The 11,930-nt window shown below is 49.3% G+C and overlaps 2 non-coding genes across 2 annotated transcripts; both read right to left on the bottom strand.

Moving 5' to 3' along the window:
* Window positions 1-1,347: 1,347 nt before the first annotated feature.
* On the bottom strand, window positions 1,348-1,420 carry TRNAK-CUU (transfer RNA lysine (anticodon CUU)). The gene has a single exon. It is a non-coding gene; the product is annotated as a tRNA-Lys (tRNA).
* Window positions 1,421-9,588: 8,168 nt separating this feature from the next.
* TRNAK-CUU (transfer RNA lysine (anticodon CUU)) lies at window positions 9,589-9,661 on the bottom strand. Its single transcript has one exon. It is a non-coding gene; the product is annotated as a tRNA-Lys (tRNA).
* Between the last annotated feature and the right edge of the window lie 2,269 nt (window positions 9,662-11,930).

Below are 11,930 nucleotides of genomic sequence, written 5' to 3'. Positions count from 1 at the left end.
GATGCCTCTTCCAAGAGATCTGGGTTCCAGATGTCTGAACTAGAATATCTCACCGGAGATGTCAGTGAAATGATATTAAATCATTGGTTTATGTTCATGAATGGCAATTCACTGAAATGCCGGGGGTAGCAGAAGTGACATCACACGACCTTTGACCTCCACTTTCACTCACACACACATACTTATAAAAACATACAAATTGACACTTGCATACATTCTCTCTCACATAAACACCCTCTCACCCGCAAGCATGCACACAATAGACATTTACAAGCATTTTTTACTTACCTCAGCTGCCATGGACAGGCATATCCCAGCTAACTGTACTCCATTTTTATTACACTAATAGTGAATACTATATTATTTTTCACTATTAGTGTAATAAAAAAATTGACAGACTACAAAGAGTGGAGCCCAAACTGAAGTCCATAAGGACGAGCTGCCACTGTGTTCCTGGCAGTGAATTTGCCATGAATGACGTTTATGTTTATGTCCCAGAAAGGTCTGGTGCCGGGTTTGAAGGGGAAGGGTGGATTATTAAGGGCAGTTGTGTAATATTAAGCGGCAGCCTTGGGCTCTGTGGCCTTTAGGGTCTGACACCTGCTCTAGATGGGTAAATTAGACAATGATTTTTCTAGTTCCTGATGTGATATGCCTTTTCTGACGCGTCCTTGAATGAGCAAGCCGTGGTATGTGCTGTAAAAGCATTGGGGTTGGGTGTGTGATGTAGAAGGTTGAAGTGCTGGTGTTTATTGTTAAACATTTGGTCCTTCGATGCCCGTCTTGCAGCAGCGTCTCCCTGATGTCTGTTGAGGAGGCCCGTGCTGCTGAGGGTGTTGTGATAAATGTCCAGTAGAGAAGATTGTGAACTCTCCCTGTTTCGCGAGGTGGCAGTCAGCCTCCAGAGCCGTGTTCCAGAAACCTGCTGTGGGCTCCCGGAATGGCCGAGCGGTGTAAGGTGCCACATTCAAGAGCGGTATCTTCCCCAGTCCCGTGATCAAATCCTGCTGCCGACATTAAGTAGTTTTCATACATACTTTAATCTTAACACCAGCGGGGATGAGACCTTAAACTCCTCTTTTTGAAAGGATGGGGGGGACAGGCCGGACCGGAGCGGACTCCGAGCTCGCTGTAAGCACGGGCGGCTCAGGCTAGGAAAGGGCGCAGGAAAGGCTCGGCCTAGGACCGCTCCCAGCGGCGCCTCCGAAGGGGGGGAAGTGCTGCGTTGTGTGGGAATCGTGAGGCAAACTGCAGGATGTGTGTGTAGTTTTAAGCCTCGGCGAAATATCTGAAAAAGGTGAGAGTTAATGTTAAACCCGAAAATGGAGAAGCCTTTAAAAAGCATCACACCCAACGTGGGGCTCGAACCCACGACCCTGAGATTAAGAGTCTCATGCTCTACCGACTGAGCTAGCCGGGCTGCTGTGCCTATGTCATTTCACACACCCTCTGTGTGTTCTTTGTGAGGAAGTAGTGTGTGGTTATCCCAGGAGGCCCCTTTGTTTCATTTTCTCTGCTGCTGACTCGACACAGGCACCTTTCTCTTTCTCCATCTTTCGCTCTACCCCAGTCTTATGTCCCCATCAGTCTTTCTGGAGCTCGGGGGCATGGCCAAGATGGCGATCGGAGCAGCAGCATAAACCGCAGCTCCGTCGCCCAGCCCGTACAATCATCCTGACGCTAAGCACCTAGCCCTCCCTGGGGCAGGGTGAGGAGGCCGTTCGTGGGACCCCGAAGTGCTGCACCATCACCCAAGTCCGCGCCTTTTGAGACGCTCCAATTCCGGAGTAAGGGAAAAAGAAAGAACACCGCCGTGGTCGGCGCCTGCCTCGCGGCCCGCCTAGCCCAGCCGATCGCGGGCCGCGCTTGCCGGAACCGTGCTTGGACTCAGCCGCCACTAAAAAGAGGTAAGGGCTCGCCGCCGCGACCCCGTCGTGTGCGCCGGAGCTGCCTGCTGGCCTGCGGGGAGCCGCTCGGCGTGCACAGGGCCGGCCGAGTCCTCCCGCAAGCGTCCCTGCTCCGCGGAACGCTGCGCCGGAGCGCGTATATCAGAACGGACCATACTCCTACCGCGGGCACCCATCGGGCGCCCACGCTCTGTCGTGAAGCTATGCCCCATATCCGGGACATCTGAAATTTAACACAGACGTCATTGACGGCGTGGGAGGCGGCCTGGGAAAAAAGGCATAATCGAACACTCGGAAGATCGACAGCCGCCATCTTAGGTGCCTCGGACCTCGGGGGGACTAAGTTTCTGCGGCTTAGTAATATTGTACCAGCCAGCAAAGTAAACTAAACTGCACAAGCGCCCCCCTTAAACGTGCTGCATATCTGGTGCACTGACTGGCGGCATTTGAGCAACAACATTACCTCAAGCCCCACGGTGCCCCCCCTAGGGCACCAAGTGTGCTAGAACTAGCGAAGACAATGTAATAGGTGCAAGAAGGTAGCGGCAGAGTCAGAATAAACTGCGAACACATTCCTGGAGTACAAGTAGCGCAGATTAAAATATAAGTGGTGCCCCCTGGCGATACTCGTCAGCTTGCAATCCCGTAATAAGTTAAACATTTCTTTCAAGAAACCCTTAACATCCAGCACAAATATTGCCTCCACCTAATCTGGAAACGCCATATCTACGCCTCTTCTGCAACGCGATATCCGGCTGACACCGCCAACTGCAGTCTCTTCAAGCAGATAGTCAACGCTTCTAGCTGCTCCTTTTCCGTTTAATCGCCAGACGTGAGCCCCTGGCGACCGGCTTGCCACAACACTCGATCTGGTAGCTTTTGCCGCAGGAGCCCCAAATGCAACACTAAAATCACAGACACTGCTGCATTTCTCAAATGGTGAAGCCAAAAACCACTTGTGCACCCCTCACCAAAATGGACCATACTACAACATCCCATCCGGAAGCGCACGCCATTGCGCAATCAACATTACAGAAGCTGGAACTAACTTTACAATCACATACTTCACAATTCAAAAAAATCCTGCAAGCCATTCTAGACACTAAGACCACCTTGGAAGCCAAAATAGGCTCTGTAACAGAGGACCTCAATATCCTTCGCACCGATCAACATGCTCTAGCCGATAGAGTATCCGAACTTGAAAAAGACACGGCGCCCCTGTCTGGCTCTATGAAAGACCTGCAACTACAGCTATCGCAAATGTCAACAGAAGTTGATTTCTTAAAGCGCAGAACAGAAGACGCAGAAGGCAGGTCTCGACGCAACAACATACGCCTGGTCAGTTTTCCTGAACGTGCTGAGGGCTTAAGCGCAGAACTGTTCATTGAGCAATGGCTTATAGACACAATCCTTAAAAACAATATCCCGAAGTTCTTCTCAGAAAGGGCACACAGAATTCCAGGCAGACCTCCAGCACCTGGTTTGCAACCACGCCCTCTTATAATAAGACTCCTTAACTACTGAGACAGAGACCTCATCCTCCAACTATTCCGCAAATCAGGCCCAGTGTGCTACGAAAATGCCACGATAACAGCTTATCCATACTTTACAGCAGAAGTGCAAAAAAAACTTAAATCCTTCTACAGTGTTAAGGTATGCCTTCGCAGACACGATATCAAATACGCACTGATGTTCCCAGCCAGACTTCGGATACAGGATGAATCTCGCTCCTTCTTCTTCACCACTCCGGAAGATGCCTGGACCTGGCTACACGCCAAAGGCCTAGCTGACCCGTCGGACGCAAGCACTCAAATCGACAATAGATCTCTCTCCACGAGGCACCGAAAGCAACGCAAGAGACAGGGAGCCAGACCCTCACCTGAGCAGGCAAAATCCGAGCGCTCTCGGCTCCTCCGAACAACATCCAGTTTTGTCAATGCTCCCTCCGCCGCCTCACCCTCGCAAACAGAAATCGAACAGGAACAAGTTCTAAACTCCAATTCAGCTTAGTCCACATGTGGCTCTCTTCTCACACCACGCACAGCGGACGACATCTGAAGAATGATCAGTCTAGCTTACCTGAAGCCTAAAAGTTCCATCGCAGCTTCTTTGAGGCTCCTACACGTGGTCTAGCAGTCAACGGGTGTCCCCCGTCCGACGCTCTTCGCCTCTTAAACTATGCGAAACTCGGGCAGGGTAAGACAGTACCTTTGCATCAACGCCAACTGGCACCCCCCTGCTCCATATGGACAATTACCTCACACTGGATTTTTCCGGTATTATTTTCTATATGTTAATAGTTTATTTGTTGTATGTTGTTTTAGTGTGCACCTCTATATTAGGAGTAGGGATTTATAGTAGGCGGGCCAAATATAAAAACAGCAGCAAACACACAAGGGATGCTGAGTGTAGCAACAAAAATACAGCTCACAGCTTGTTTCTTGATTGTCGGCCAGTCACACCGACTGAGTCCCATAACAATGTCAATACCGGGTCATCAGATAATTACAACCACGATCATATAACACATACAAAACCACTATGTCCACTCATAGACACCTGGGAACCCTAAAATATAAAACACTCACTTGGAACGTTAAGGGTATGGCAAATCCTCGGAAACGTCAAAGGGTTCACGCCTTTCTCACAAGACATCAAATACACATAGCATTCCTACAGGAGACACATTTCACCAAATCTATCCTAGACACCACACGTTCAAAATGGAAGGGGCAATTATATGCCACCACCACTTCATCCTTTGCTCGTGGAGTAGCCATCTGGATAGCACCTAGTGTCCCGTTCGCGTCCTCCCGCACGCAATGTGATCCAAACGGTAGATATGTAATACTCGAAGGCACCCTAGACGGGTCCCTATAGCCCTGGTCGCACTATACTCCCCAAACTCGAACCAGCGCGACTTCTTATCCACGCTCACTACTGGCAACTTTAGCGACCTTACATTGGAAAGCATATGGGGAGGCGACTTTAATAGCGTCCTAGACACTCACATGGATCGCTCATTTCCCCCACTCATTGCAGCCCCGCCAATCGTGCTTCAGAATCTCTGGCGCAGTGGGCGTCAAATAATGGACTAAGAGATATATGGAGGGTGCATCACCCCACTCACCGCGAGTACTCTTACTTCTCCTCAGTCCATAAACTGCATACTAGGATAGATATATTCTTTGTATCTGCCACCGTTAATCACAAAATATGCTTATCCGAATACTTAGCACGCACAATATCAGATCACAACCCATTATGCCTAACGTTGGCATGGGGACACATACAAACTCGGATACCAACATGGCGTTTGCAACCAGAAGCCCTCCTAGATCCTCCTTTTCAAAAAGATATCTCCAAAAGTTTAACCGATTACTTTCTATCAAATAAAAATACAACCTCATCCCGTGCCATAGAATGGGACGCTCATAAAGTGGTGATAAGGGGTCACCGCCTTTCGGCCACGGTAGGGGTCAGAAAGGTACTCATTAAGGAATTACAAGACTTAGAAATAAAGCTCCGCAATGCAGAAACGATAATAGCGAACCCGCATTAGCAACACTACGGGCCTGATTACAACTTTGGAGGAGGTGTTAATCCGTCCCAAATGTGATGGATATACCACCAGCCGTATTACGAGTTCCATAGGATATAATGGACTCGTAATACGGCTGGTGGTATATCCGTCACTTTACCGTCACTTTTGGGACGGATTAACACCTCCTCCAAAGTTGTAATCAGGCTCTACATCTGCTTAGGGCTTCTCACAAGGAGACAGACAACAGACTGGGTAAGCACGATTACAGACACTATATGACCAAACAACACGCTGAAGGTGACAGATCTGGTAGATTATTAGCTTGGCTGACTCGGCAACCATCACAACCAACACCCATTGGCACAATACGCCTAAATCCTGACACAATCGTTAATACCCAAGCAGGCATAAACAATGCCTTCTCCACATATTATTGGACCCTATATACGCCTCCTCCACCACCTCCAGAGCAACATATTATCAACACACTAAGCCTGGTCCCCCAAAGTCAACTTATCCTTGACAACACCGCCACTCTAGATGCCCCCGTTACTATTGAAGAGATGCGCCTTGCATTATCACAAATAGCACGTAATAAAACTCCCGGCTCAGACGGTTTACCGATAGAATACTACAATTCCCATGCTTCCCTTTTATTACACCCACTAACAGAAGTATTCAACGAAGCACACCATAAATTACAATTGCCGAACTCAATGAGCGAAGCACTGATAGTCGTCCTCCCAAAAACAGGCCGCGACCCTCTAGATGTCAAATCATACAGGCCGCTCTCCTTGCTGAACACAGACTGCAAACTATTAGGTAAAATACTCGCAAACCGTCTCCTCCCTTATTTATCGACTTTGATACACCATGATCAATCAGGCTTTATTCCTGGCAGAAGCACCTTCCTGAACATTAGGAGACTCTTACACATAATACACAGTAATACAAACTCGGTAGCAGTGGCCCTATCTTTAGATATAGAAAAAGCATTCGACACACTTAGTTGGAACTATCTGCTACACACTCTTAAAGCGTTCGGCTTTAGTGCCGGTTTCATTAACTGGATCAGGACGCTTTACTCCAGGCCCACTGCCCGTGTCAAAAATGGACGAGTTATCTCTGAAGCATTCCCCATAGGCAGAGGCACCAGACAGGGCTGCCCATTATCCCCATTGCTGTTCGCTATTGCTATGGAGCCACTAGCGATTAAATTACGGAGCTATGCACACATATGGGGTATACCGGAGGCTAACACCCACCACGTCGTATCTATGTACGCAGATGACACCTTAATATATCTGCACGACCATTCAGCCTATATGGCTGAGGCCCTGCAGTTACTGGACTCCTTCGCTATCGCCTCCGGACTGCACGTCATTTGGTCCAAATCAAGCATATTCCCCATTTCTCCGTCCCCGGTAGCTCACCATATGTCGCTACCGCAATACAAATTGCCCTGGTCACATATAACCTTTAAATATCTGGGTGTGCAGATTTATCACTCTATCACGGATCTAAAAGAAGGAAACATAGACAGAATCCTTGGCTCCGTTCGCGGCTCAATCCCCTTCTGGAGCTCACTTCCCCTGTCTCCAATGGGCCGTGTGGCGATAGCCAAAATGCTTATCCTTCCAAGGTTTCTATACTACTTTACAGCTCTCCGGCTGTGCTTACCGCGTTCCTTTTTTAATAAGCTGCAATCAATACTAACGGATTTACTCTGGGGTAAAGACAAACGCAGAGTGGCGCTGTCAATAACGCAACATCCGCAGGAGATGGGTGGATTGGGAATGACTAACTTCGAAAGATATTATGCAGCCGCCCAATTATCATGGCTGTCTACATGGCTATGTGACACCCCGTCGGCCGAAAGCAGGATGTTACAGACACATATACCATCACAGAGGCTGCTACTCTCGATACTAACTAGCACCCCCAATAGTTCTCCCAGACTAATATTACTAGAGGCAGCCCGATTCTGCTGGCGCAGATATGTCCAAACTAAGCCCACATCTTTCCCCTACTCGCCTCTGCTGCCACTACTTCAACTGCTGGATACCCAAATCCTGTCAATACACCATGATACATGCGAAATGAACATGCTCCAACTGGGTGACTTATACTCTCGCTCCGCGTTGCGCACTTTCGCTGAACTGGTAACTGCAGGCACTATGCAAAATGGAGCCTTCCTAACATTTAATGCCATAAGGCTATTGCTCAATAAGATCTGGGGCGCAGAAGACTTGGAACCTCCCGAATCCTCGCTGCTCACCACTATACTAACTATTGGCAGCTCAAAGAGCATTATTACCACATTATATAAAGCATTGCTGGAAGCAATATGCACAACACTGCCAAACGCAAAGGCTCGTTGAGACGCTGTCCTTCCTACCCCACTTCCACAGAAGACCTGGGTCACTGCCCTCACAACAATCAAATCAATATCCCGTAATCCTCGCCTACGGTACACTCAATTTAATTATCTTCACCAATCATATTTATCACCAGCCCGCATCCAAAAAATCTAACCCCATACAACACCAACATGCCCTAGATGCGCTACACCAGCAGCTGACTTCTATCATATGGTTTGGAAGTGCCATTCCATAAACTCGGCCTGGCAACGCGTGACGGAGGTCACAGCAGAGATCTCATCCCACACCCTAGTGCCCACTCCTGATTCCTGCTTACTCGGCATAAGACAGCGTATTAAAGCAGACAAACATACGCACAGGTTTATCGACCTGGCTTTTGTGGTGTATAAACGCTTGATAGCAATACATTGGAAAGCTCCACATGCTCCTTCCCACGCGACATGTCTACGTGATTACATAGCCGCTCTCAGGCTGAAGCCCAGACACTTCACTTGCTACAACACCGAGGTCTTATCCTAGCTGGCCCGGAGGTCTGGGACACATTCGTGGTTGCAATGGAGGCCAGAGACGACATGTATCCCCAATGAACAGGTCTCAACCCATGGTACACCACAGCCTGTGCTGACGCTGTTAAGGCCGGGACTGCACAGCAGCAACTTCGGTTTGTCCTTAAACACACTCATTACTATTATCCTTCCTCTTCCTCGAAAGACATCTCTTACCTGTGCCCAATCACTCCCCACACGCTTATACATGCCTGTAACACACAATCACAACAAGTAAAATAGTCCTGCCCCTGAACCCGTCAACACCACAGACACTCTTTACACCCCTGAACTGATTACTATATTAGATACGGATATCGTCAATGTCTGGCCAGACCCCGTAAGCTGCAATCAGCCCTAATAACAGCTCGCATGTTAAATGTCACTGTATTCTCCGTTTACAACGCCCTTAACTCTCTCGCATTATTAAGATTAGCTGTTAAAGTTCTCCCTTCCTGATATCCCTGCTTTCCTCTTCCAATTCCCCTCTCCCCTCCTTTCTTTTTCACACCTCTCGTAGTGGCAATGCTGTGTAAAATTATACAAGTATGTAAATGTATTGCAAAATAACGTACAGCTATTGTATTGATGTGTGCAGTTTGCGTTCAATAAAGAGATTAAAAAAAAAAAAAATCAGTCTCTCTGGTGCTCACTCTGGTACATACATGCATCTGTCCTCTCAACCTGTCTCTGGGCACATACTTAAATGTCCAGTAGAGAACAGTGTGAACTCTCCCTGTTTCGCGAGGTGGCAGTCAGCCTCCAGAGCCGTGTTCGGAGGCTGCCAGAATGGCTGAGCGGTGTAAGGCGCCACATTCAAGAGCAGTGTCTTCCCCAGTCCCGTGATCAAATCCCGCTGCCGACATAAAGTAGTTTTCATACCTACTTTAATCATAACACCAACGGGGATGAGACCTTAAACTACTCTTTTTGAAAGGATGGGGGGGGGACAGGACGGACCGGAGCGGACTCCGAGCTCGCTGTAAGCACGGGCGGCTCAGGCTAGGAAAGGGCGCAGAAAAGGCTCGGCCTAGGACCGCTCCCAGCGGCACCTCCCAGGGCGGGAAGTGCTGCGTTGTGTGGAGTTCTGTGGGAATCGTGAGGCAAACTGCAGGATGTGTGTGTGTGTAGTTTTAAGCCTCAGTGAAATATCTGAAAAAGGTGAGAGTTAATGTTAAACCCGAAAATGGAGAAGCCTTTTAAAAGCATCACACCCAACGTGGGGCTCGAACCCACGACCCTGAGATTAAGAGTCTCATGCTCTACCGACTGAGCTAGCCGGGCTTTTGTTCCTATATGATTTCACACACCCTCTGTGTGTTCTTTGTGAGGAAGTAGTGTGTGGTTATCCCAGGAGGCCCCTTTGTTTTATTTTCTCTGCTGCTGACTCGACACAGGCACCTTTCTCTTTCTCCATCTCTCGCTCTACCCCAGTCTTATGTCCCCATCAGTCTCTCTGGAGCTCACTCTGGTACATACATGCATCTGTCCTCTCAACCTGTCTCTGGGCACATACTTAAATGTCCAGTAGAGAACAGTGTGAACTCTCCCTGTTTTGTGAGGTGGCAGTCAGCCTCCAGAGCTGTGTTCCGGAGGCTGCCGAAATGGCCGAGCGGTGTAAGATGCCTCATTCAAGAGCAATATCTTCCCCAGTCCTGTGATCAAATCCCGCTGCTGACATAAAGTAGTTTTCATACCAACTTTAATCATGACACCAGCGGGGATGAGACCTTAAATTCCTCTTTTTGAAAGGATGGGGGGGGGGGAGGGCAGGACGGACCGGAGCAGACTCCGAGCTCGCTGTAAGCACGGGTGGCTCAGGCTAGGAAAGGGCGCAGGAAAGGCTCGGCCTAGGACCGCTCCCAGTGGCGCCTCCCAGGGCGGGAAGTGCTGCGTTGTGTGGAGTCCTCTGGGAATCGTGAGGAAACTGCAGGATGTGTGTGTGTGTGTAATTTTAAGCCTCAGCGAAATATCTGAAAAAGGAGAGAGTTAATGTTAAACCCGAAAATGGAGAAGCCTTTAAAAAGCATCACACCCAACATGGGGCTCGAACCCACAACCCTGAGATTAAGAGTCTCATGCTCTACTGACTGAGCTAGCCAGGCTGCTGTGCCTGCGTCATTTCACACACCCTCTGTTTGTTCTTTGTGAGGAAGTAGTGTGTGGTTATCCAAGGAGGCCCCTTTGTTTCATTTTCTCTGCTGCTGACTCGACACAGGCACCTTTCTCTTTCTCCATCTCGCTCTACCCCAGTCTTATGTCCCCATCAGTCTCTCTGGAGCTTACTCTGGTACATACATGCATCTGTCCTCTCAACCTGTCTCTGGGCACATACTGAAATGTCCAGTAGAGAACAGTGTGAACTCTCCCTGTTTCGCGAGGTGGCAGTCAGCCTCCAGAGCCATGTTCCGGAGGCTGCCGGAATGGCCGAGCGGTGTAAGGTGCCACATTCAAGAGCAGTATTTTCCCCAGTCCTGTGATCAAATCCCGCTGCCGACATAAAGTAGTTTTCATACCTACTTTAATCATAACACCAGCGGGGATGAGACCTTAAACTCCTCTTTTTGAAAGGATGGGGGGGAACAAGACGGACCGGAGCGGACTCCGAGCTCGCTGTAAGCACGGGCGGCTCAGGCTAGGAAAGGGCGCAGGAAAGGCTCGGCCTAGGACCGCTCCCAGCGGCGCCTCCCAGGGTGGGAAGTGCTGCGTTGTGTGGAGTCCTGTGGGAATCGTGAGGCAAACTGCAGGATGTGTGTGTGTGTGTGTAGTTTTAAGCCTCAGCAAAATATCTGAAAAAGGTGAGAGTTAATGTTAAACCTGAAAATGGAGAAGCCTTTAAAAAGCATCACACCCTACGTAGGGCTCGAACCCACAACCCTGAGATTAAGGGTCTCATGCTCTACCGACTGAGCTAGCCGGGCTGCTGTGCCAATGTCATTTCACACACCCTCTGTGTGTTCTTTGTGAGGAAGTAGTGTGTGGTTATCCCAGGAGGCCCCTTTGTTTCATTTTCCCTGCTGCTGACTCGACACAGGCACCTTTCTCTTTCTCCATCTCTCGCTCTACCCCAGTCTTATGTCCCCATCAGTCTCTCTGGAGCTCACTCTGGTACATACATGCATCTGTCCTCTCAACCTGTCTCTGGGCACATACTTAAATGTCCAGTAGAGAACAGTGTGAACGCTCCCTGTTTCGTGAGGTGGCAGTCAGCCTCCAGAGCTATACTCCGGAGGCTGCTGGAATGGCCGAGCGGTGTAAGGTGCCGCATTCAAGAGCAGTATCTTCCCCAGTCCTGTGATCAGATCCCGCTGCTGACATAAAGTAGTTTTCATACCTACTTTATTCATAACACCAGCGGGGATGAGACCTTAAACTCCTCTTTTTGAAAGGATGGGGGGGAACAAGACGGACTGGAGAGGACTCCGAGCTCGCTGTAAGCACGGGCGGCTCAGGCTAGGAAAGGGCGCAGGAAAGGCTCAGCCTAGGACCGCTCCCAGCGGCGCCTCCCAGGGCGGGAAGTGCTGCATTGTGTGGAGTCCTGTGGGAATCGTGA

Source organism: Pleurodeles waltl, chromosome 6, assembly GCF_031143425.1.
Source record: "Pleurodeles waltl isolate 20211129_DDA chromosome 6, aPleWal1.hap1.20221129, whole genome shotgun sequence".
Lineage (NCBI taxonomy): Eukaryota > Metazoa > Chordata > Amphibia > Caudata > Salamandridae > Pleurodeles > Pleurodeles waltl.
The sequence above is the reverse complement of the archived record's forward strand: the minus strand, read 5'-3'. Positions and strand labels throughout refer to the sequence as shown.